Source organism: Dipodomys merriami, unplaced genomic scaffold (genome assembly GCF_024711535.1).
Source record: "Dipodomys merriami isolate MVZ:Mamm:240054 unplaced genomic scaffold, mDipMer1.0.p SCAF_1, whole genome shotgun sequence".
Classification (NCBI taxonomy): Eukaryota; Metazoa; Chordata; class Mammalia; order Rodentia; family Heteromyidae; genus Dipodomys; species Dipodomys merriami.
The window spans coordinates 11078368-11102901 of NW_027202270.1; the positions used below are offsets into that span (position 1 = coordinate 11078368).

Genomic DNA, 24534 nt, shown 5'->3' on the forward strand with positions numbered 1-24534 from the left:
TAAAGTTTGTTTTTCGACATAATGTTGCAATGGGTCCACCTGTATCCCTATTTAAACAATTTGTTTTTTTCCCTTCCCCTCCACAAAGTATACCAACATCAAATACAGTGAAAACAGGGGTTATACTGTGGGGCAGGGAGCATTATTTACCATAGCTAAGATATGGAACCAACCCAGTTGCCCCTCAGTAGATGAATGGGTCAAGAAAATGTGGTATATATACAAAATGGAATTCTATGCCTCCATCAGAAAGAGTGGCACCCCATTTGTTAGGAAATGGAAAGACTTGGAAAAAATTATATTAAGTGAAGTAAGCCAGGGCCAAAGAACATAGGTCCCATGCTTTTCCTTATTTGCAATATTCTTTGACATTTTATTTACTGTACTTATGCATTTCCTTAAGGTCTAATTTGTCCTTTATTTTTTTCTTTCTTTTGTATTATTTTTTCTTATTTGATTTTTATTTGAAATATTTTATCTCATTTTTATTTGCCTTGTGGTTGTTGTTGAGATAGAATTTATCTTTTTTAAGTTCACATTGACACCCAGAATCAAGTGCTCCTCCTGTCTTAACAATCCAGTCCCCAGTAGCTGAAACAAAAGACATGATCCTCTATGCCCAACTTATTTCTTTGTAGCCTTTTGATCTATTCAAACTGCTGTATTTTTTCTTTGCATAGATAGTTTCTTAATAATTTGTGTTAATGAGATTGTAAAGATTTATATTTATTGTCAATTTTTATATTTTTGCAATTAAATATAATAAATGGCTTTGTGTATGTTTCTAAGGAGTGTTCCATGAATTTCAGTTGCTCCAAACATAGCTTATAATTTCTAAATATAGAAATAATAATTTAATATCAATTTGGTATGCATAACAATTTATGGTATAAGCTTACCTGCTTAGAAGAAACAGTCTTCCTTTAAGAAGCCCATCATAGGCAGCCTTTATTCTACGTCAAGGGCATATTTCATATATATATATATGTATATATATATATATATATGTATATATATATGTATATGTTAAAGCATGTGCTGCTATTATGAACCTCAGGAAAGGCATTTCTATTTGACAATAGATACTGCCTAGTGAAACTTACTTGCTTTATAGATAGCTGATTAGTATTTCATCCAGTTATTAATGATAGCTGTGCTGTAAGAAGTTCTTCAGAAACATATTTTGTCTTACAGATATCTTCAGAACGTAATACTCACAATATTTGCAGTGACTTCCTGCCATAATAAATCTTGCACAGGGCTTGCCAGGCCTAGGAAACTCGAGTTAAGTTGGAAAGGAATAGATATCATTTGAAATATTCTCCCTGTTGATTCTAATGACCATTAAAATTTTACTTGGATTCTTGCTCTGAATTAAGATTTAGCATATGCTTTTAATATTTATAGGAATTTTCCTCTTTTCAAGCTTTTCTACTCTCTTCAATGCCCTACTTAAATTATGCTGCTTCTGCAAACTCATTTCTTATTCATACCTCTGAAATTATTCTAGCCATTTATGCTCCTAAGCACTTTGTTCAAAACCCCAAATGGCATAGTATATATTGGAATCTTTTGTTTACATGGACATTTCCTAGAGTAGCAGAAGCCCTGTTGTATTCATCTTTACATCATCAGCTTGCATCTCATCGCATTGCCCAAAATAGACTGTCAATGAATATTCATGAAGAAGTAAAAAGCAAGAAGGCAGGTGCAGGCAAATGTCTTGATACTGATGTTAAGAAATCAAAACACCATTTTTGGCCAACAGACACACACACACACACACACACACACACACACACACACACACCTACATAAGTAGAAGGAAAATTTCTTCTGACTGTTGTATCAAGAACTTTGTCTTTTACTAAACATAAATACTTGTGTGTCTTTGACATTATAATTTTTTTTAATTATAGCCACTTTGAATTGACATGTTTGGATAAATTGTGTATTTTTCACTGATAGAAAGCATCCAGTCTATAACAACATTTGGTAAAGGAAATATAGTTTCAGAAATTTATTTTAGAACAAGAGATCTGGGAATATTATTTTGGCTGTGAAACTTGGGGGATGAAACTTGAGCCCTTGCTCAGGTAAGCAGGTCAAAGGAATATTTTACAAATAACAGTTAAAAAATAAAAGCTTCTCAAACTCATTCACTTGTGGGTACTTTCCTCATCACCATGTAAGAGGTTTGCAAATTTGTTTGTATTGATTAAAGTCTACAAAGGAAACACATTTATTTCAATTGATTTTGAGCTGGCTGTGGTAATGGAATACTGAATTAACCACTTGGTTCGGTATTGGCCCTTAAAAATCAATTGCAGGACCCAGAGGCCATTATTTTTCCCTTGTAAACATGGGTTCTTTAACTTCCAAGGAGTGTCCTGTAAGTCAGAGTTTAAAGACAAGGCCAGTGCACTTAAAGAGAATATGACAGCACTTGCCTGTTTTGATTAGCTGGTTGCCATAAAACTGATACTGGCGCACTCTGAAATTTTCAGTTCTATTTGTTTTAGGAGAAAAACAAGGGCAGCTCGATTTCTATATTCACAATGGCTCTCACTTAGACATCAGATGATAATATATGAGTTTAAAGTCATTTCAAAGAAATGTGCATTCTGTGAACTATCATCGCCGGAGTGTTTTGGAGCTCAATAGTCCCTTTCCCTCCATGTGTGCTACTTGGCTGAAGCAAAAGAATGTCATGGTTTTGTGGAATCCGGTTTTAGCCTCTTATAGTCTAACCAACCTTCAATCACCCAGGTTTCAGTGGTACTTACTAGGTTCTTTCAAAACAGAGTTGTTCTTTTTCTGGGAAGACCGTTTATAATTATATCCAAGGAACAATGCTGAGAGTTTATTTTTAAAAAAGGAAGTACAGGTCAAGATTAAAGTGTAACTCCCAGGAAGTCTCCACTCAAAAATGTTCTAATTTTAAAGCCTTTTCATTTTAACCTCCTCAGAAAGCAAAGACCAATGGTGTCTGCTCTACAACACATGATGAGGAATTTAGGGCAGAAGACTGAAAATTCAAACATGAACTCTTAAAACTCTTTACATTTTTAAATAGGGATTAAAAAAAATCTCCAAAATCCATCATGTGTTTGTGAGAAGGATGGTTAGTAAGGAATGCATCTACATATTAGTATTTCCTACCCATAAGGAGGGAGAATTGGTTAAAAAATACAAAAGGAAAATAATGCTTTTAAATACTGCAGAGATGTTCTTTTCCCATAAGAAGGATTTATTACCCACCAATGATAAAGACAGAACCTGCAATTATTCAAGGCAATATCGTATACATTGTTGCATTTTATTTTGCCAATAGCCTTAGGACATAGGGACTTAACTAATTTAGTGAAGTCTCTGAATTTCCCATTCACCATTTATAAGACTGTGATCATGTATACCAATGGTCCTGGGTAATAGTTTGCAGTATAGAAATTTAAAAAAATGTTTTTCCCAACAAACAAATAAACTAATTAAATTAAAATTAATATTAATTTTTGTCCTCAATATAAAGTAACAATTTGGATTTTCAAATTATTTGTGACACATATATGTATAGATATATATGCATGTGTTTCATGTTTATCCTTGCATATTTAATCTCTTGAAAAAATATTTAAATAAATGAATGAAGAATATGCCATAAAATAACTCAAACACAAACAAGTAGATCTAGAGATAGACTGCAGATCAACCCATGCAGTAGGCAAACAAAACTGAGCAGGCTGAGTTGGTGCACCATACATCACTAAATGCAAAAGAAGTCATTCTTTAATCCTTACAAGACCCTGAGAAGCCCAACGTCAAGTCATGAATCATAATTCACAAAACAACGAAGTTGTCAGTGTGCATTGCTGTAAACTGCTATAAACTGGTAACTTCTGCACTATTAGATTCCATTGCAACTTCTGCACTACATGGAAAACTTATTCAGAGATCTACCATACTTTTCTTGATTTTGTTTCTTACATTGTGTTTATGTACCACATAAAATTTTAGTAACATCTCATTCATGGATATTAACTACATATAACTTTCTGCATACATGGAATATTTTTTCTAAGTAAATTCCCAGTAGCAAGATATTGTATTAAATATGCACCCATTAGTATATTATGGCTATAAAAATATATGTCCCAAGAGTATATAATTCTATGCACCTCTAACATGATGTGAAATTTTTCATTCTCCTGGTAGCATTTTATTGCTATTTTTCTGTGTTTAAAATGTTATTATAAGCCGGGCACCAGTGGCTCACGCCTGTAATCCTAGCTACTGAGGAGGCTGAGATCTGAGGATTGTGGTTCAAAGCCAGCCCAGGCAAAGAAAGTCCGTGAGACTCTTATCCCCAATAAACCACAAGAAAACCAGAAGTGGTGCTGTGGCTCAAGTGGTAGAGCACTCGCCTTGAGCTGAAGAGCTGAGGGACAGCGCCCAAGCCCAGAGTTCAAGCCCCATGACTGACCAAAAAGAAAATGTTATTATAATATTTTACAATTTTACCTTTTATGTTAATCTTTTAACACCCTGACAAGTCCAACTTATATTGATAAATAGTGTAAATTATATCAACAAAAAGTCATCTCAAATTATACAAGTAAGTGAATATACTCACTCAAAAGACCTAAAATAGCAAAGTGACTGAGTAACTATTCTGTTCTTGACAGATATGACTAAATCTATCTGTTCTGTTGAACCACACCTGTCTTCAAAAGAGAGCCTTATTGTTTTATGACTCTAGTGTCACTTTTAATAGCAATATAAGCAGAAATATCAAGCGGTGTTGATACATGTCAAACAAAACCGCAATTTTAGTGAGCCTTTTCACTAAGAACATAAAAATGCGGTGCATTTTCAGTGCACTTATCTTTTAAACTCCCAGAAAAAGAGAGAACAAAAGATTTTTGGATAAATGCCCAGAATTACTAATATGATAAGAATCTTCAGTACAAAAATAACATTTGTTGTAACACACCACTTGCACACAAAGCATTTTTTTCCTCTTTCACAGTATTTTTTTTTACTGCATCCATGGCCTTTTTTTCTCATTTAAGTCAGAAAATATCTGATTACAGTTTTTAAAACACAAGAAATTATGTCTGGACCACACATATCTTTTTTTCATAATAAAGAAAATGATTGAAAAATTTTCAGAAGAGAGAAGATGGTAGAGGAGAGGCATTACCTATTGTATTTTATAAAGACAATGCTCTGTGTAATAAGAGACAGCAATGACCTCCCCATTGTGACAGAACAGCAAGACAGACAAGACAGAGCCCTTAAGTCCATATATTCAGAGAAATGTATCCAGGTCCTATTTGAGGGAGAGCTTCCTGATCAAAACTGAGATACATAAGGTATCAGAAGAAATGAACAACAAGCAAGTAGGTATGGGGATACAGGCACACATGGGAGTTTGGAAGCCAAGGAACAGTCAGTAATGAGGGAGTTCTGAGATGCTCAACAAGTGTTTAGAGGGTCAGGTCTCAACTCAAGTGAGCTGAGAGAACTCAGCATATAAATAGTGAGTCAGCAGTCCCACTCTTCCTAGTAATGGCATCATTAATACAGGAGGGCTAGCTCTAGAAAACTAAGCAGCTATTCTCTTCTCATAACTGATATTACAAAGTTTATATTACCAGCTCACAAACAGCTGGAAGCCTGAGACTTTGAAACTGAGCCACTGTTTCAAGTGCTTGGAAATCAAGGAAAAGCTACTGATACAAAATAAAGCAACTTGTGATCACTAAATCTGCACTAGTCAAAGACATATTACAGACAGAAGAAGAAGATAAACATAATTATTAAAGCAGGGGAGAAAAAAATCTTACAAGTTGATAAGCAAATGAAGAATTCAGGAAAGAATCAAACACAACAAAATCAACAAAATGGCAGGAAATTCTGCATAACTTTCAATAATAACACTCAATAGTCATGGCTTTTTCTCTCTGTTCCAAAGGCATCAAATAATGAGTTTGATTAAAAAACAAGATGTCACCATTTATACCTACTAGAAATGCATCTTACTGATAAAAACATCAATCAAGTGAGCTACCACACCAGGCAAGTGTAGCTATACTCATATCTGAAAAAGTAAACTTTAAACCAAAATTAGTTCAAAGAGCCTAGAAAAGTCATATCTTACTAATAAAAGTAGCATTCTATCAAGGGAAAACAACTGTTAATTCTTATGCACCAAATGTAAATGAAATCAATTTTATTGATCAAACATTACTGGACCCAATTAGAATTATAGTGGAACATGTCAATAACCCATTTTTACCAATAGACAGGTCACCAGAAAAAATATTAGTAAAACATTTCAGAATTAATTGAAAATATAGAGCAAATGAACTTAATAGACATCAACAGAATTTTTCATCCAATAGTTGAACAGTACATATTCTTTTCAGCAGCACATTGAACTTTCTTCAAAACATAATATTTTAACACCTATAAGAGCTCTCATTAAATGTCATAAATGTCATAAAACTGAAATAACTCCCTGTACTCTATCAGACCACAGTGGAAAAAGACTAAAATTCAATACCAAAGAAACCATCAAATAGATTCAAACACATGGAGATTGAACAGCACAAGATAACTGTTTAACTTAGAAAAAGTGTACAATACAAAGAAAATGAAAACACAACCTACCACAACCTTTGGGATATAGTAAAGGCCATCCAAAGAGGAAAATTTATAGCTATGATCTAATACAAAACAAATCAGAACAAAAAATGAAATTTTAAATAATAGTCTAATGAGGCAGTAAAGATCCTAGGAAAGAAAGAACAAGCCAAACTTAAACAGATCAAAATAAAAGATTAGCCAGGAAATTAATGAAGACTAAAAATTATGAATGAACATACAATATTATATATATGAATATATGTGTATATATATATATATAATGTGAGCATGTTCTGTTAAAATCTACTTTGAATTATAATTCACTGAGCTTTAGAGAGACAAGAAAACAGAATACTTAGAGATCTAAGGAAGACTTAATGTGAACAATATGCTTAAACAGGTAGGTCAACCTCTAGGAACCATTGTTGTGTTTCCATTACAAAATTACTGTATTAACAACATAGCAAGACCTGGAAAAGAAAAAGGATATCAGCTTTCTATTATCAGTTCAACATTATGAATCAAAGAAACTAGAAAATTATTTAACTGATAGTAAAAGAACTTGATAGTAAATTGAAACCAAACTCTATGAATTTAATTAAATCACAAATTGCTAGCTAAAAATTAAAATGTTAGTAAGAATTTAGAATTTAAAATAGAAAACTTCCATATGTTGCTTAAAAGTAATACTCATTCCTATTATTAGAGATCTTCAGTATCAGCCACATGCCATCAAGAGACTAAAAAAGATCAAGACTTGGCATAAAATGTATTTTGGAAATTTATTATGGAAATATGTAGAATATATAAAACACAAAGAGCAACGTTCTAAAAAGTGATGAGCTACTGTAAGTAGCAGTAGTAACAACCATCTAATATATTACAAATTCAGAGTGAAAACCAGGAAAATGTTACTAACCAAAGGAAAATGGGTACTAACCAAAGACAGTGCTTGTGGAACACTTATACACTGAAACTGAAGAATGATGTAAGACCTCTGAGCAATTCTTTACAAGTATTAATAAGCATGGGCTGAATTTCAAACCAAAGAGAAAGACAGATATGACTCACATGCTTTTGTACAGAGAAGCTGGTAATTATGACATTTAGCCCAGTAACTACAATGATAAATAGAAAAATTTCCACTTCCAGAAAATCAGCCAATCTGATTTTTATTAAAATGGATATTCTATTATACTCTCATTGCATTGGCCATCTTACTTTTGTGTCTGATAAGTAGTAAAGCATTTTAGGATATCTCCATTTTGTTAAGTGTCAGTGTGGGAAGATGTACATGGGTTCTTGGATGTACAGAGGCAGGTAACTGAATGAATGAAGGACCGTTCTTCTCCCTCAAAATATATTTGCCTTCTACACTCATTTTTGTTAGTTTTGGTGGTGGGGCTTGTAATTGGGGCCTGGGCGCTGTCCCTGAGCAAGTTTTGCTCAAGGCCTGTGCTCTATCACTTTGAATCAGCAGACCACTTTCAGTTTTCTCGTGGCTAATTGAAGACAAGAGTCTCACAAACTTTCCTGTCTGGGTTGGCTTTGAACAGTGATCCTCAGTTCTCAGCCTCTTGGGTAGCTAGGTTCACAGAAATGCACTATCACCTTTGATAATAGAGGATTAATGCCTCTAAATTTAAAACATATATATTATTTCCAAGGAGAATATCATTTTTCAGCTTCTTTTATAGTTGGTTCATGATTTTAGACTAAGAATTAGATAAGTTCCTTCTCCTTATTTATTCTTTAATAATTAAGGTAGAAATACAAAGGTAAGACATAAAGCAATTCTAACCCACAGAAATCAACTAAAATCATTATAGTGTTACATTGCAATCCTTTCAGTAGTAACTTAGCCTAATAGAGAAAAGAAATGTGAGATATGAGAGTGGTAAGAAAATATATAAATGATGATGAGGATAATGATGTTGATGACAATATGCCATGAACTGAAGCCCCAGATGGAAAGTTTTACAAAATAAAATGAATGTTAAACATAAAATTTTATCTGATATTTATTATCAATACTGCATTATAAAATCAAATTTTAGAAAACAACTAAGATACGTTTTAAAAAAACAAATTATCTCAAGAAGGCAAGGATGGCTAAATCTGAAGTGATTCATGAACACATATTGACAAATAAAAGAAATTTTTAAAAGATATGTTAGAGAAGAGCAAGTTAAGAAGTTAGAAGCAGCCTTGGATTTGACTGTGTAAGAGGGGACAGGTGAAAACATAGAGATTATTTTTCCATAGCAAAAAAGAGAGTAAGAGGATTGGAATCAAGAAATCAGTGCCCAAGACAGCAAAAAACATGGAGAACAGAAGCCACAGAGAAAAGTAACAAACACTAAGTTTCTGGTTACTTGGGACTGGGAAGGAAAGCTAAAAGCAAAACTCCAAGCAAAATTAGATGACTATGATAACAGGTTTGCAATTTAAGCTGTATAATGAGTCCACAATTACATATGTCAGGCAGGTCCAAGGCTTGGCCTCTCAAATCATGTGACTTCCTAACCCTTCTCTCTCCCACCTCCAAGTTCACAAGTTAGTGAAGTGATGGGTACAATCTAAAAGCAGTGAGACTTTCAGAGTATCTGTATCTCTCCATTCTTCCCTCCACCCACCCCCCGGCCACACCCTGCCCTAGCCAGTGTAAAACCCTGGGCTCTGTTTGTGTCTTCCACTCTCATACATTCAGTAGTCATTCCTAGGCTGGAATATTTTATTCCCCTTAGGACAGAAACATGGATGCCTGTGGAGCAAGTGGAAACTGGACCAGCTTACAGATTGTAGAGATCTTAATGGTTCAATATATACAAAGAAGGGACTTTCTATAGTTAAAATGGTTTGAATACAAAACCCAACCCCTTCTACAACAGATTCCCACTAATTGTCCTTGGTTTGAACAGTTCTTTAGATTAGGCATAGTGCCCAGAACATATGGGCAAATGTTTGACTATTGAATCATATGTTATAGAAGTTATTCAATAATAACATATAATCCTGTCTACTACTCTGTAGTGCCTGAACACAGATAATATTTTAACTGGAAGACTATAGTTAAAACTTAAATAATATGACTTAATACATCCAATTTCAAAGAAGCAATAAAAGAAATATGATAAAAGGCAACATGCCTCCTCCAAATCACAACAAATATAGAGTAACAAATTCTAATGACAGTAATGCTGGAGAAATCACAAAGAATTAAAAAGTGATTATAAGAATTACCAACTAAATTAAAGAAAAATAAATTTATGTATAAATTTCTGAAAAATATCCAAATACTAAAGAAAGCAAAATGAAATAAAGAAGTCAATGCAGGATAGGATGTAATAGAGGAATTCAATAAAGGTACAAATTCTGGGGAAAAATGAAATTCTATGACATATATAGTTTAAGTCAAAAAGAAACCTTAGTTGAAGGTCACTAAATTCGAATGGTACAAAGTGAACACAGACTACAAAGGCTTGAAGAAAAAGTAGATCCAATAGAACATGCTGATAAAGTTAAAGAATTATGACTGATCTGAGAGCCAGTGGCCCAAACCTGTTAGCCTAGCTGATACTCAGGAGACTGAGATCTGAGAATCATGGTACAAAGCCAGGTTGGGCAAGAAAATCTGTGAGCTTTTCTCCAATTAACCAGCAAAAAGCCAGAAGTGAAGCTGTGGCTCAAGTGGTTGTGGAACAATACGCTTGAGAACAAAGCTCAGTGACAATGTTCAAGCCCCAGGGCAAGCACACACATATGCTCACACCTGCACATGCGTGCATGAGTGCACACACACACATGCACGCACACACACACACACACACACATATACACACACACAAATTATGAATGATATATGAAAGCTCTTAGGAGAACTGTTAAAGACCAAAACTACGAATGGTAAGCATAGAAGATAGTTCTACACTAGATGCATAGAAAACTTTTCTGAAAATTATTTTCAAAATATATTTCATTGTTATTGGAAAGGTGCTATACAAAAAGGTTACAGTTACATGAGTCAGGTATTGAGTACATTTCTTTTTTTTTTTGGCAGGGGGGGTCCGGTCGTGGCGCCTGAACTCTGAGCCTGGGTGCTGCCCCTCAGCTCTTCAGCTCAAGGCTAGCGCTCTACCACTTGAGCCATAGTGCCACATCCGGCTTTTTTTTTGCTTATGGGTGCTGAGGAATCGAACCCAGGGCCTCAAGCATGCCAGGCAAGCACTTTACCACTGAGCCACCTTCCCAGCCCCAAGTACACTTCTTTTTGAGCCATATCTCTCCTGCTTCCTCCCAGATTTTCCCTCCAATCCCCACCTACAAGATGTATAGTTTGTTTTTTACAGTGTGTAGTGAGTAGCACTATTGTATTTGTTCACCATTCGTTTCACCTTTTAGGTGCCCCTTTGCTCTCCTAAAGGTAAACAAGCTAGCAAACACGACAAAAAGAAAATTCAACAGAAACACAAAGGAAAAACCAAAAATCTCATTTCCTTTACTTGGAGTTCTTTTTGTAAAATATTATTTTATATGATCATATGCACATAGCCATTGAGGCTTTGTGGTCTGCTCTTATGCATATCCCCCTTTGGTCTTAATGTGTAAATGTCTAGAGACCTGTATAACTTATAATATCCTAATGTATTTTTTTAAACAATTCAGCATGTTAACTTGTAGATTTATAGGCACATTTTTGTTACCACAATTGACGAAAACCATGCAACCTCTGTTTCTTTGGATTTGGCTTACTTTGCTTAATATAGTTTTTTTTTCCCCAAGTCTTTCCTTTTCCTCATGGATGGGAAAATATTCTTTCTGATGGAAGCATAGAATCCCATTGTGTATATACCACATTTTCTTAATCCATTTGTCCAGTGAAGGACATCTGGATTGATTTCTATCTTGTCTGTGGTAAACATTGCTTCAATGGACCTGGCTGTGCTGGTCACATTAGTGTGGCATTTTTTTGTATGTTCTATTGGAATGGGCTTGCTAGATTTTAAGGAAGCTCTATGTATAGTCTTTGGAGGAACCTCCATACTGCTTTCCAGAGTAGTTGAACAAGGTTACATTCCCACCAGCAGTGTAATAGAGTTCCCTTTGGGCCACATCCATACCAGCATCTGTTATTATTAGTTTTCTTGATAATGGCCATTCTAACTGGGGTGATATGGAATCTAAATATTGTTTTCTTTGGCATTTCTTTTTGGCCACAGATATTGAACACTTGTTCATGACCATTCTTATTTCTTTCTCTGACAAATCTCTCTTTAAATCTTTATCTTATTTAATCATTAGGATGTTGAGTTTTTGAGGGTTTATTTGGGGGATGAGGAGTTTTTTGGAGCACTAAGTATATTTTAGATACGAGTTCCTTGTCGGTTGGTAGCTGGTAAAAGTCTCTTCCCATTCTGGGTGCTTCCTATATATCTTGTTATCTCTGTCCTTTCCCATGCAGAATCTTTTCAGTCTGATGCAATTCCATTTATCCAGTTTTTCTTTGATTTGCTCTGGTTCTGGACCTTCACTTAGGAAGTTTGACTTATGCCTAGGAGCTCTAGTGTTTCCTCCATGCCTTCCTATACTATTATCATGGTATTTGGCCTTGCATTTAGGTCTTTGATTCATTTAGAATTGATTCTGGTGCAGGGTTTTATATTAAATTCTAACTACAAAATATAGTTAATAAAATAAAATAAAACTCCCTAACTCTTAAAAATGGGATGACACAGGAGCACAGAAACTTCCTGTGTTATTTATTAAAAAATACTAGTCATACAGAACAAGAAAAAATAATGAATGTTACAAGAGACAAGCATTCAATCACAAATAGTTGTGACCCCATCAGAATAATGATAGATTTCTCACTAGAAAGCTTAAAGGCAAGAAGGAATCTAGTAGTGGATTTCAAGCCCTAGAACAAAATAGGCAGTAACTTAAATAACTATAAACTGAAAATTATTCATGATAATTGAAAGCAAGAACAACTTTACAGAATTTTAAAAATGTAGGCATAGCAATTTATGATCACTAAATTAGTGTTGTAGACGATGCTGAGAAGAGTCTAACATACTGAAGAGTATAAATGTGAACGTGAAAACACAGGAAAGGGTAAGTCTCACCCAATAAGCAGATGAGTAAATGATGTAGAAGGAAGGCTTCAAGACCAAACCACAGAAATTATTACGTGGCTTTCAATACTACCTCAGAATGTTAATAATTGAAAATATTACATCAAAAGAAACAGATTAATTGAAAAAGAAATCAGTAAACAAAATTAAGAAAATAATAGCTTCACTAGACAACCCTGGAAGTACAAGATTTCTATGATGAAAACTGTAGTTTGCCGAAGAGTGAAATTGAAGATCATAAAAGATAAAACAATTTCTTATAACTATGGATTGACAAAATTAATATTTTGAAATGACACTACTGGTTAAGAGACTCTACAGATGCAATGCACTCAAATGCACTTCAAATAGCAAGGTCATTTTTCAAAACAGAATAAGTAGTTCTAAAATTAATTTGGAAGCACAAAAGATGATGAATAGCAAAAGTAGTTCTGAAATAGAAGAGCCATGCTAATATTATCATAATATCTTGTTTCAAGCTATACTACAGAGCCGTAGAATTAAACCAGCATGGTAGTGGCCACATACAGAAGTCAATTAAATTGAGTAGAATAGCCATATGATTTTCAGCAAAGATGCCTCCCAAAAAGATGTTAGAAAAAATACAGTATAATATTGACTGTTCTGTCATATATAATCTTTAGTACATTCAGGCATAAATCTTCTATCCCTGATTTCTTCAGAGATACTGATTTTTGTCAAAGTAATTTTTGCCAGCTTAGTTGATTATATTGTTAATATCTTTGTTCATATTTTTATCAATGATTGTATTAATTGAGTTATGTATATTGAGCCATTCTTTTGTTCCTGGAATGTAGCCAATCTGATCATGTTGTTAAATTCAGTTTACAATGTTTTATTAGTTCTTTTTCATCAAAGCCTATCAAAGAAACTGTCCCATAAGTTTTTGCTTTTATCTAGACTTTATGTAATTTGGGTAACACTGGCTTCATTGAATGAGTTTAGAATTGTTGTTTTCTTTCATATGTATGGAATAAATTGAGAGGAATTTGTGTAATTTTTTTAAGTCTGGTAGAATTTATAATCATCCACTTACTCTTGGGCTTTCCTTATTGCCTGGGAGATTCATTGTCTTGATAAGAGTCTGTATCCTTAGTGGTTTGCTGATGCTCTCTGAAGCTTGGATTTCAATCAGCCATAGGCCCGAGACTTCTGTTGGCTATCAGTGAATGGGTGGATTTTTGGTTGATGACCTTCCACTGATAGTAATAACTAGTGTTCTGTCTGATTCCAAGACTTTAACATTCTTACAAATGGCAATAAAATGCAGATTTCTTGACTCTAACCAGAGATAGGTTTTAAACAAACAGGTTTGGCTCTGGGCAGGAAATCTGCCTTTGGAGCAGCTGGGCTGATTCTGCTATGGACAGCTTGAAGATAACTGATAACATGTGTCCCTGGGAGGAAGCCATGACAGGGCAGAATGGAATGCTGTTTCCTTCATCAGTCCTGAAATCATTCTCTAGAATTCCTAGTAAAATGATGACTTCTAGCCCTCATGTTGTCCAACAAGGAAGGCATGCTGGATTTGCATCCTAAACAAGGGAAAGAAAGTGCAACTATTAGGTTGTTAGGGATATAAAGTGGCAGATGGCATGTGGCTAATCATGGCACTTCATGTTGTTCTAGTGTCTGAGTTCTGGATCAAATGTGGATTTTTCCCATAATGCCCTTTCAGCCAGTAAAAAGAGCCAGGATGATACATACATGAGCCACCAAGTCATCAGCAAAAAGCCCAAGAAAGGGGCTTTCTGAGAGGATATCCCCTTGCTATTAAATCAAAACAACAACAACAAAACAGCCCTCCAAGCGGACTCCATAGAACAACACTTTGGAATCTCATCTACTTTCTCTTTGTGACATTCCTTTCACATTCAATTTAACTTGCTATAAAGAGCTCCCTGCCGTATAATTCTTTAATGGGCGGAGAATAAAGTGAATTCATACCCTAGATGGCATCACTAGTGCCACCATCAGTGCCAGGCACTGGGGGCTTTAGAAAGCAGAAATTTATTCTCTGTTGATAGCTCTGAAGGCTGAAATTTGAAATCAAGATGTTGCCAAGGTCCTGATCCCTCCTAAGTATGTAGGACATGGAGGATTCTTCCTGCCTTTTCCAGTTTTGACAGACTCACTCACCTCTGGCTTGTGGTGACATAACCATCTCCACTTGAGCCTTCACAGGAGGATCTTCCTCTTTGTCTGTCTCTGAACTCTTGGTCTTACGAGGACACCCGTCACAGTGGATTAAGGGCCCACCTTGGTAGAGTATGACCTCATCTTAAGTAATTATATCTGCAATGATAATCATTTCCAAATAAGGTTACATGCTGAGGTTCCTAGAAGCACATGAATTTTGGAATCCAGTATACAAGAAGTGAACTATATTCATGAGGCATTACCTTGAAATAACCATCATTTGTTTATAAAGAAAATGAGAAAAAGTCCCATCTCCCCAAAATGTTTTGACTTCACTGCATTTATCTTTAATTCCTGTGGTAATTCTTTTTTTGTTTTTTGTTCAGTTGTTTTCCCCTTGTCTGTTTGTCAGAACACATGGCCATCATTCACTTTGGAATTACCTCATTATTCTCTGCAAGATTTGGCATGTCCTCAGAAACAGGGGATCGCTTCAAGAACATGTCTGTGTGTACTTGTACATGGGGGAAAAGAGAATGAAAATTCTCTGGGGAAACTAATGCTCTCTTAACGTTTGGTTGCCAAAAGGAAAAAAAAAAGCCTTTTGCAATTGAGGGAAATGGCCTATGAGGGGGCTGAGAAATAAATCTCCATAATCTCTCTTTTTTTAATCATTCAAGGCAGAGAATCATTACTTGTCAGCCTTCACAGAGTAAGAAGTTGGCTTAAAAAACACAAGAAAGTATTTTTTGTTTTAGGTCGGAAAGGGAAACTCTTGAAATTCCAGACCAGTTTTATGACCCGTAGCAAACATATTGCGATGGATAGCACCAGTCTCAAAGAACCAAATTCACACAGTTTTTAGGGTAGAAAGAGTTATCACAGTGAAGAATACCATTAACAAATAAGGGCTCATACTTCCCTTGATCTTGTCTCATTCCCATATAGCCTTACACATTTCCTTTGTTTAAAACAATAAAGTTGATGTTTGTTGACACATTGGAATGACTCCAATGGTTTTAGATTTCTATAAGGCAGACTGATGCCTTTGTTCTCCAGGAATGTATCTCTGTATAAACTTCGGTGGAGTCCTCAGGACCACAGCTTGCTCAGAATATCTCAGTTGTTCTGTGTATAAAACATCACCATAAGAAATTAAGCCACCGAAGCCTAAAAAAATTGTCCAGAACGTCATTTTGAGTCAAGAGGAGGGAGGTACTCTCATTGAAAAGTTAGTTCCTAGAATATTCCAGATCCTTTTACTTTTAAAGGAGAGGAGAGGCACAGATTTGACTGCCATAATCCAGAATTTATAGAAAAGGGCTGTGCCCACACAAATTGTTCTTCATTATAATTTATCAACCTAGGCACTGAAATATCATCATAATGCTTTCCATGTTAGAAAGTTTAATAGTCATGATTCCTGAAACTAATCTCTCTACAGACAAGAATTTTCCATTTGTGAGTAAGAGAAGATGACTTGAAATGTGAATAATTCCTTTGATGAATCTTCTGCCAATGTTTTGAAACCAACTATGGTTTATAGTTGGATGTGGGTGTATTAATTTACCATGCCATTGAAATTGTGTACATACTTAGTTATTGTCAAATAGAAAATAATTGTTAAGCAGTTATGAACTGTGAATTGTTTCCACATGTTTTAGTGTGGTCTACAAAAGAGTCTGACAATTCTAACTTGATGCATATAGAACATTAAATCTATGGGTGCATGTGTGAAAACTGAGATATATAAATGCTTTGATAAAATGAAATGTGATATTTATGTTTCAGTTTCTAGGATGAGGAACTCTAAAATCGATTGTTTTAAAATCAACTGTGGATACCGCTCAGTATTCATAATGGACTACGAATGGGCTATTGATAGATGGGACACCCAGTCCCATCCCAGTTGTGACAGAATTCAGGCAAGGAAAAACTCTCCTTGGGTGAGTCCAATTCTAGGGTTAAAACAAAAACTTCAGTTGGGCACCAGAATCCCACACCTATAATCCTAGCTAAAGAGAGAGCTGAGATTTGAGGATCCCAGTTCAAAGCCACCCAGGCAAGAAAGCCTACGAGACTCTTATCTCCAATTAACTACCCAAAACAGCTGAAGTGGAGCTGAGCTCGAGTGGTATTGTACTCACCTTTAGCCAAAAAGACTAAGAGACAGTGCTCAGGCTCTGAGTTCAAGCCCCATTTCCAACACACACACACACACACACACACACACACACACACACACACACACACACACAAATACACACATACACACACTTTATTGGTTAATTTTGGAAGTTCCAATCCTTCTTGACTTATGGGATCATGATTGTATGCAATAAAAGATAGCTACCAACAACAAATAGAAGCATATAAACTGGTCAAATCAATGAACGGACATTATTTGTTCATGTTGTAGTTATGACCCAATACAATGGCCGGCTAACATTATTTTTCTGTAAAGATTACATCTTGTTATTTAACTTCATGCAGGATCATTGGTAGACATGAGTGATCTCTGGGAAATGCACCTTGGTACCCTTCAAAACTCATGTACTTCATGATAATATGCTTTTGGTTTGATTGATACTAAGATCTCTAGAGAAGTCACAAGTTTGATATAATTGCTCAAATATCTGAGGAAATTTCAGTTAAGTGGAAAGATATATTGTCTATTATTTTTAAAATATCACTATTCCCTTCTTTTTTCCTAGGCACTTTCATTGTAGTATGAGAGATGGAAGGTATTATTCCTCTCAGGACTAGAATCCAGTGGAACTATTAGCTGGTACCAATCATCTCTACAGCCAGGGAGAAAGGTAAAATATCCCTACTCTTATCCTTGGGCTTGTATTCTTTTCCTTCCATTTATCCTGCATTCAATGTATTCATCACATTAATATCTGATTGAATTTCCTAATCTGTAAATCTCTCCAAGTGACGTCCCAGTCTGAAATCATTACATAATGTCTCTTCATAGAGAGTAAGCATAAAAATTCAACATCTCTGCATCATCACTGGCTCTTACAGTAGCTTCCTTCCACTAAATCCTGCTTCCTGAACCCCTTCCTTCCTGTTCATTTAGGATTAACTGTTCACTGCATTGGAGGGAAAACAGAGTGGAAACTGAAGGATGTTTGGGCATATGCTACATTCTGTATTGAAAACCCAGTTGAGTGTGTTGACCTTCTGAGCAGGAAACCAGTGCTGTCACCAAGGGCCTACCCTTAATTTGCTTGACACTGTACCAATTGGATCTGATTTTTTTAGGGTGTGTCTCACTGTGAGGTTCAGGCTGGTCTTGAACTTTCAAGATAGCCCACTTTTGCACTGAACTTAATGATCATCCTGTCTCAGTCTCCTGAGTGCTGGGATTACAAGTGCGTGTCACCACATGGGCTTTTGAAATTCTTAGTCATTACATCTTGACTTTGTATTTTCTAAATAATGTCCAATGGAACAATAGTGCATATAAATAAGCCAATGAAAAATTGTACCCATGCACTTGAAGGACTTCTTCAAGGACTGACATACAGGCTCCAACCCAGGAGCAGTCCTGAGCAATCTTTAGTGGTTTTGCCATGATGTTATTTCTGCTTAAATCACCCTTCATATTAGCTAACTAATCTTCCATTTCCTAAATTTGTACAAAATCCTGTACATGCTCCAAGACTTAAATGAACTATCATTTCTTCTATGAAGACTTCTCCAAGTCTTGTAGCAAGACTCTTGGAATCACCTTCAATTCCAACTTCAATTGCTCTCCCTCGCAACTTGTATCACAAATATTGCAGACATCGTAGCACTTATAAAACCATAATTCCTTGTAGGAAATTATTCCTTTTACTCCTGACATTTAGTAGGCATAGGTATTACCCTGCCATTTTCTCCTGGTCAATGTTTATATGATGAACATTGCCAGCACTTACTGGCAATATGTTTCTGGCTAATTGGAGGTGAAGGTGGTCATGCCAGCACCTGTATTCAGAAGAGCTCAGTATATTTGGGGTTTCCTAGCCTTCCCCACTGTCCACCCACACCCAGCCTGAGGAAACCTGCCCTTGTCTAAAACAATGAACCCTTTCTCCCCATCTTCCATGTTTATTTTTTCCTTGACCCCTATTCTCAGTCTTTTTTATAAAAAAAAAACTAAATTTCTGAAATCCACTGGAGTAGGTTTTTAGCAGTTGATTGGGTTTAATATTTCAGTGTTTACTTTCTGGATTTTTGTTGAGTATTTAAATCCAGGTGTTTACAATGTGGGTTTCTTCTTTTGTAATTCTGCTCTTTTTCACAAGTGTATTTTCTGAGGCAGCTGGTGGCATATACATAAACAAAATCAAAATATTTGCTTAAATTTTTCTAAGGTTATGCCTCTACTGGACCTAATGACAGAATATGTTTATCCTAAGTCTGACTGTGAATGATGCAACCAAGATTGTATTGCTTGGGAAATTTTAAACAATTGAAGTAGGAGTTATTGAATGACATTAACTATTAAGCGTAATTGCTCTAATTTTTGTAATAATTGTTGGGGTAGTCATGAATAAAGCTTGAAATGTACTGATAAGAGATAGCCCACTATATTAAGGAACCTATTACACATTAGACAGTAATTTCAAACTCACAGAATATACTTTACATTTTTTGTGTGTTTGTAAAAACCAAGTACATACTTGAGATCAAATGGTAAATTTTTAAATTATGTAGACCTAGAACATCTAGTATATTCTCTATCTGATTTATCTTTGGTGAGATAAAACTTGAATCTTAAGTCAGGTGCCTGTGGCTCACGCCTTTAAATCCTAGCTACTGAGGAGGCTGAGATCTGAGGATCACAGTTCAAAGCCAGCTCAGGCAGAAAAGTCCATGAGTCTCTTATCTCCAATTAACCACTAGAAAACCAGAAGTGGCACTCTGGCTCAAGTGGTAGAGTGCTCGCCTTGAGCTGAAGAGCACAGAGTTCAAGTCCCACGACCGGAAAAAAAACAAAACACTTGAATCTTAAGTTAGTTCAAACTTCAATCTTCCTTTAAGGAAGACTATTTGGCTTAGTGGATGGATGGGGGTGGGCAAAGACTCACAGAAAGGATGTGTGCAGGCAGGGTGAGCATGGAGGAGGGTTTCTTGACCACTGACTGAACTCAGCACACCCATTAACTTCATGTATCATGAACCAAAGCAGTCTGGTACACAACGAAAGGGCCATGGCTTGTGTCTGTGAGAGGGTCACGACATTTAATAAACAATCAAAAAGCTCTGCCAAAAATTTGCTTCTGGGAATAATGATAGGACAGAAAGTTGTGAGATGCTATAAAACCTGGGCTGGAAGAAGTTGATGCAATATGGAAATCTAAATGAAGGTAGCAGATAAGGAAAGGTGTGTGTGTGTGTGTGTGTGTGTGTGTGAGAGAGAGAGAGAGAGAGAGAGAGAGAGAGAGAGAGAGAGAGAGAGAGAGAGAGAGAGAGAGAGAGAGAGAGAGAGAGGAAGGGAGGGAGGGAGGGAGAGGGAGAGGGAGAGACAGAGGGAGAGAGGGAGAGAGAGAAGTCTACAGGTTAAAAATACTGGACCAGGGGAATATATAAGATCAGACCTAGGGAGAGTCTGAGGCCCATGGGTCAGTTATTATGTGACACACTCGGGAGTTCTGCAGGCTAAGCTGGTTCAGTTAGGCAGAACAGGAAAAGTTTTTTTTTTGGCTATAGAATGGGAAAGAGCGTGGAGAAAAGAGGACAAAAGAGGTCTCTCTGCCACCATTGTTCTTCTAAAGGGCTCTGTTCTGAACCCATCCAATTGTACTAGGTCAACTCTATCATTGTGTGTGCATGTGTGTATGTATGCATGTATGTATGTATGTATGTATGTATACATATATATATATATATATATCATATTAACATTTCCCATTTGAATTCTCTAGAAACAGCCCACACCCACTCATCATTGGTGAAGAAAACATCCACACCTACAGTCTAAATGAAACTCCAGGGACATCAAGGCCAAGGTTTGATAAGGTCACACAGCTGTTTAGCAGAAGGTCTTTGTCCTATAGGCCATGGCCCCAGTATAAAAACATGAAATCAACAACTTAGATCTTTGTGTTCCTTGGTTAACCTTGTGGAGTCTGGCAGCTGTGCACAGGGTAGGGCAGCCAGCTTCAAGGAGTATCCTTGTGTGTCAAGGAATGTATGGAAGTAGAAGCCAGCTAAGAACTTGATGAGCCTTTGTAGATGCTGACTGTGGGAGTCCCTATCTCTGTGACTGCGTATTTGTGCTTGCTGCTAATCAAAACCACCTGAGTGGAGGAAACACAGAAGTCTTTTCCTAATTGAAAGCAGTTTTGGAATCTAAACACTGGGGCTGATCCACTCCCACCAGCCCTAATGAAGTACATGGAGTTTTCCCAGCATATGGAACAAATAGCGAACACATGATAACATTCTGCTAAGCTAACGGTCAATGTCAGGCTGATCAGGAAGGAAGCGACTCAGCCCTAACTCTGGATCGTGTGGAGGGGAAGCCAGCCTGCCTGTGATTAATTACTAAAAATGCTGATAAGTTCAATATAGGAACTCTTACAATAGCATTGATTGAGTTTTCTGGCATTAACATTCTATGCCCACAAAATAATTGCCACATTTGTCTACTGAGTTGTTTCTTTCAGCTTGTATCTCTCCTAGGTGGCACATGAAAAGACACAATCTTTGCTAGGCCTGGAGACACAAACATATGTGACATGTGGTTCTTGCCTTTAAGGGGCTCCTGAAATAATAACAAAGACAAACTGGTAAGCAAGTAGGAAATTTGATAGACTGAGGCACAAAAGAGAAATTTGAATGCTCTGTCTCAACAAGGTGAGCATCTATTATCTTCTGTTTTCAGTATCAATTGTTTTCCTTAGATAAATGGCCTTATTTAAAATGGGTGTCCTTGCAGTCCATCAAGGCTTTGTTTCCAAGAACCAGAAGAGCTCAGAGAACAGGAATAAAACAAACATCTGAAATTCCTTCTCTTTTTGTGCACAGCTATCAGTCTTGTTAGATTGCCTGAGCATCTATATCTACTCTAGGCAGTCTCGAATTCTTTTCATTCCCCAAAATTCAAGAGTAGCATTCATTAACACTGGAAAAAATTATTGTCACTGAAAGTAAATTTAGAGCATTCTCTTAAAATGTTATTGACTGGGGCTGGGAAGGTGGCTCAGTGGTATAGCGCTTGCCTTGCATGCCTGAGGCCCTGGGTTCCATTCCTCAGCACCACATAAGCAAAAAGAAAAAGCTGGAAGTGGCCCTGTGGCTCAAGTGGTAGAGCACTAGCCTTGAGCTGAAGAGCTGAGGGACAGCACCCAGGCCCAGAGTTCAGGCCCCACAACCGGACCCAAGAAAACAAAATGTTATTGATTGCAAGACTTTGTCTTAACACACAGTAGAGAAACTAATCTCTAATTTAACTCCTTACGTAATTATATTTGTATATTTTCATCTGTGTATTTATCCCTATACACAAGAAACAAGCAAATTGAATCATAGTCTCCTGCCTAAATCAGTACATATTTGTATTCATCACCATAAAAGCAGAATTGCAAATGAGTATCCACTCAAAACAGTGAAAAATAGTTCAAATATGGCCTATAAACATTACTTGGAAGTGAAACACAAATAATATAAATATTGATGTATAAATCAACATTAATATATAGTCTATGTGTATACATGCTATGTGTATATTTTTTAAATTAATGCTTTGATTCTCTGACCTTATGTTTCCACCTCACCTTCTATACACACAGAAATAAGAAGAAATTATCATTACTTCAGTCATAGCATCTTATTTACTGCTAATTGTCTATTTGGGTACAACCTGTGCGTTCCTACATTTACCTGCTGTTTTAATCCCAAATCCGACCTATTGTTCTGGGACCTTGAAGATGGAGGACATAAGGCCTAATGAATGATGTTACTATACTCTTCACATTAAGAAGATTCATCCTTAAATATAACCCTTATGGAAATAACAAAATGCTAATAAAATAAGGATACAGGTTGACCCATTGTAACAATGAGATGTACAAGACGCTATGTTGAAAACAAACTTTACACCTGGGTGGGGGGGTAGTTAGGTAGGTGGGGAGGGAAAGGATGGTAGGGGAAAAACAAAGGAGGAGGTAACAATGCTTGATAAGACTTATTACTTTATTCATGTAACTATAACCCCTCTGCAGAGTACTTTTATTACATATATATATATGAACCCCTATATTCAAGGAAACATTTTTAGTGCATGCCTCTTCAGCTAATTCAAGAAGCGCTTCTGAAGGAAACTAATACACAGACTGGCCAAAAGCAAAGCCGAGTGAGATGCTAGTAGGTCACTATGTTAGACACTTGCCCTGAGGTCTGTCTTATTTTGTGTAAATGTCTGGTTGATTTGTGCCAATATGATTAATTTCCACCACATTCTCTCTATTACAAAACTGTCTTTCTTTCTTTCCCTTAATTTTTAACAGTCTGTGCTTAAACAGGAAAGCACCTGCATTTCCCATGCAGGTGACAGAATGATTCATTTCCCAGGGATGTTTAGACCTCATTTATCATAAAGAAAAGAAAGCTTTGGAATTACTTTTAGACACTCACCTCTTTCCCTGCTCCAAACATTTAATTGCCTGTTGACAGTCTCAGAGAACTATCCGTCACCAAAGATTAGGCTGATGGGAGAAAGGGGAGTTGAAAGGAGCATATATGACTTAACCTTTTATAAGGACGAATAAAGGAACTAATGGAATGGTGCATATATATATACCTCTGTGTGTGTGTGATGCAGATAAATAGGAAACTATTTTTTTAAATAGGGAGAATCCAAATTAAGTTAATTATCTTTAAAAACTTTGTTCTCCCAACAGACCAATCATTTTCATTTTGTGTTTAATTACCCACCCACCCCCCCCAAAAATGGTACTGAAGAAAACTATCTTTAGAATGTGCTTAACATTGAAGTAGCCAATTCCTCCATGACATTGACTCTGGAAGCAAAAACATGTGGGAAAGTTACATTTCAAACTCCTCTACTGACATTTAACACACTCTCCCAGTAAACCCAGCTTTCTCCAATCAAGGAGGAAATCAAATAGTCCTAAAGGAGTAGAAATAATTTCTCTATTCTGTTTTAGATGTTAAATGTCCCCTAAAGGCCCATTTGGTAAACCTAAATTCAAAGTTCATGTGCTAGAAAACCCTTATAGCATCTGGTGAAAATTGTCTGTTGAGTCAGAACTCATGGGTATGTGTGGAGAAATATGAACGTGAATGTGATTCTTATGTCTGATAAATCGTAAAACTCCTGATTTTCAAATCCTGATTAAAATTCCTACCTAGTGTGCATCTGTACTTCTCTAATTCCTAGTTCACTCCAGTAAATAAGTGTGGAAAATCAGTGCCATTATCTCCTATTATTTGTTTTGAAGCAATATTTTCATTCTAATGACCCTCTTTCTCCAAGCCAGGGGAATGATAGAGGCGTCCTAGAAGGTCCTCTCTAAGCACCAGCAGAATGGAGCTGTGTATATTACAGAAAACTTTGAGGGTGGCCCAACTG

General features: G+C 36.2%; 1 long non-coding RNA gene across 1 annotated transcript; it reads left to right on the forward strand.

The window, feature by feature from the left end:
- Nucleotides 1-5331: 5331 nt before the first annotated feature.
- Nucleotides 5332-21130, forward strand: LOC138828628 (uncharacterized). Its single transcript, XR_011372297.1, has 4 exons — nucleotides 5332-5399; nucleotides 16734-16888; nucleotides 17657-17761; nucleotides 20864-21130. It is a non-coding gene; the product is annotated as an uncharacterized lncRNA (long non-coding RNA).
- Nucleotides 21131-24534: the final 3404 nt, after the last annotated feature.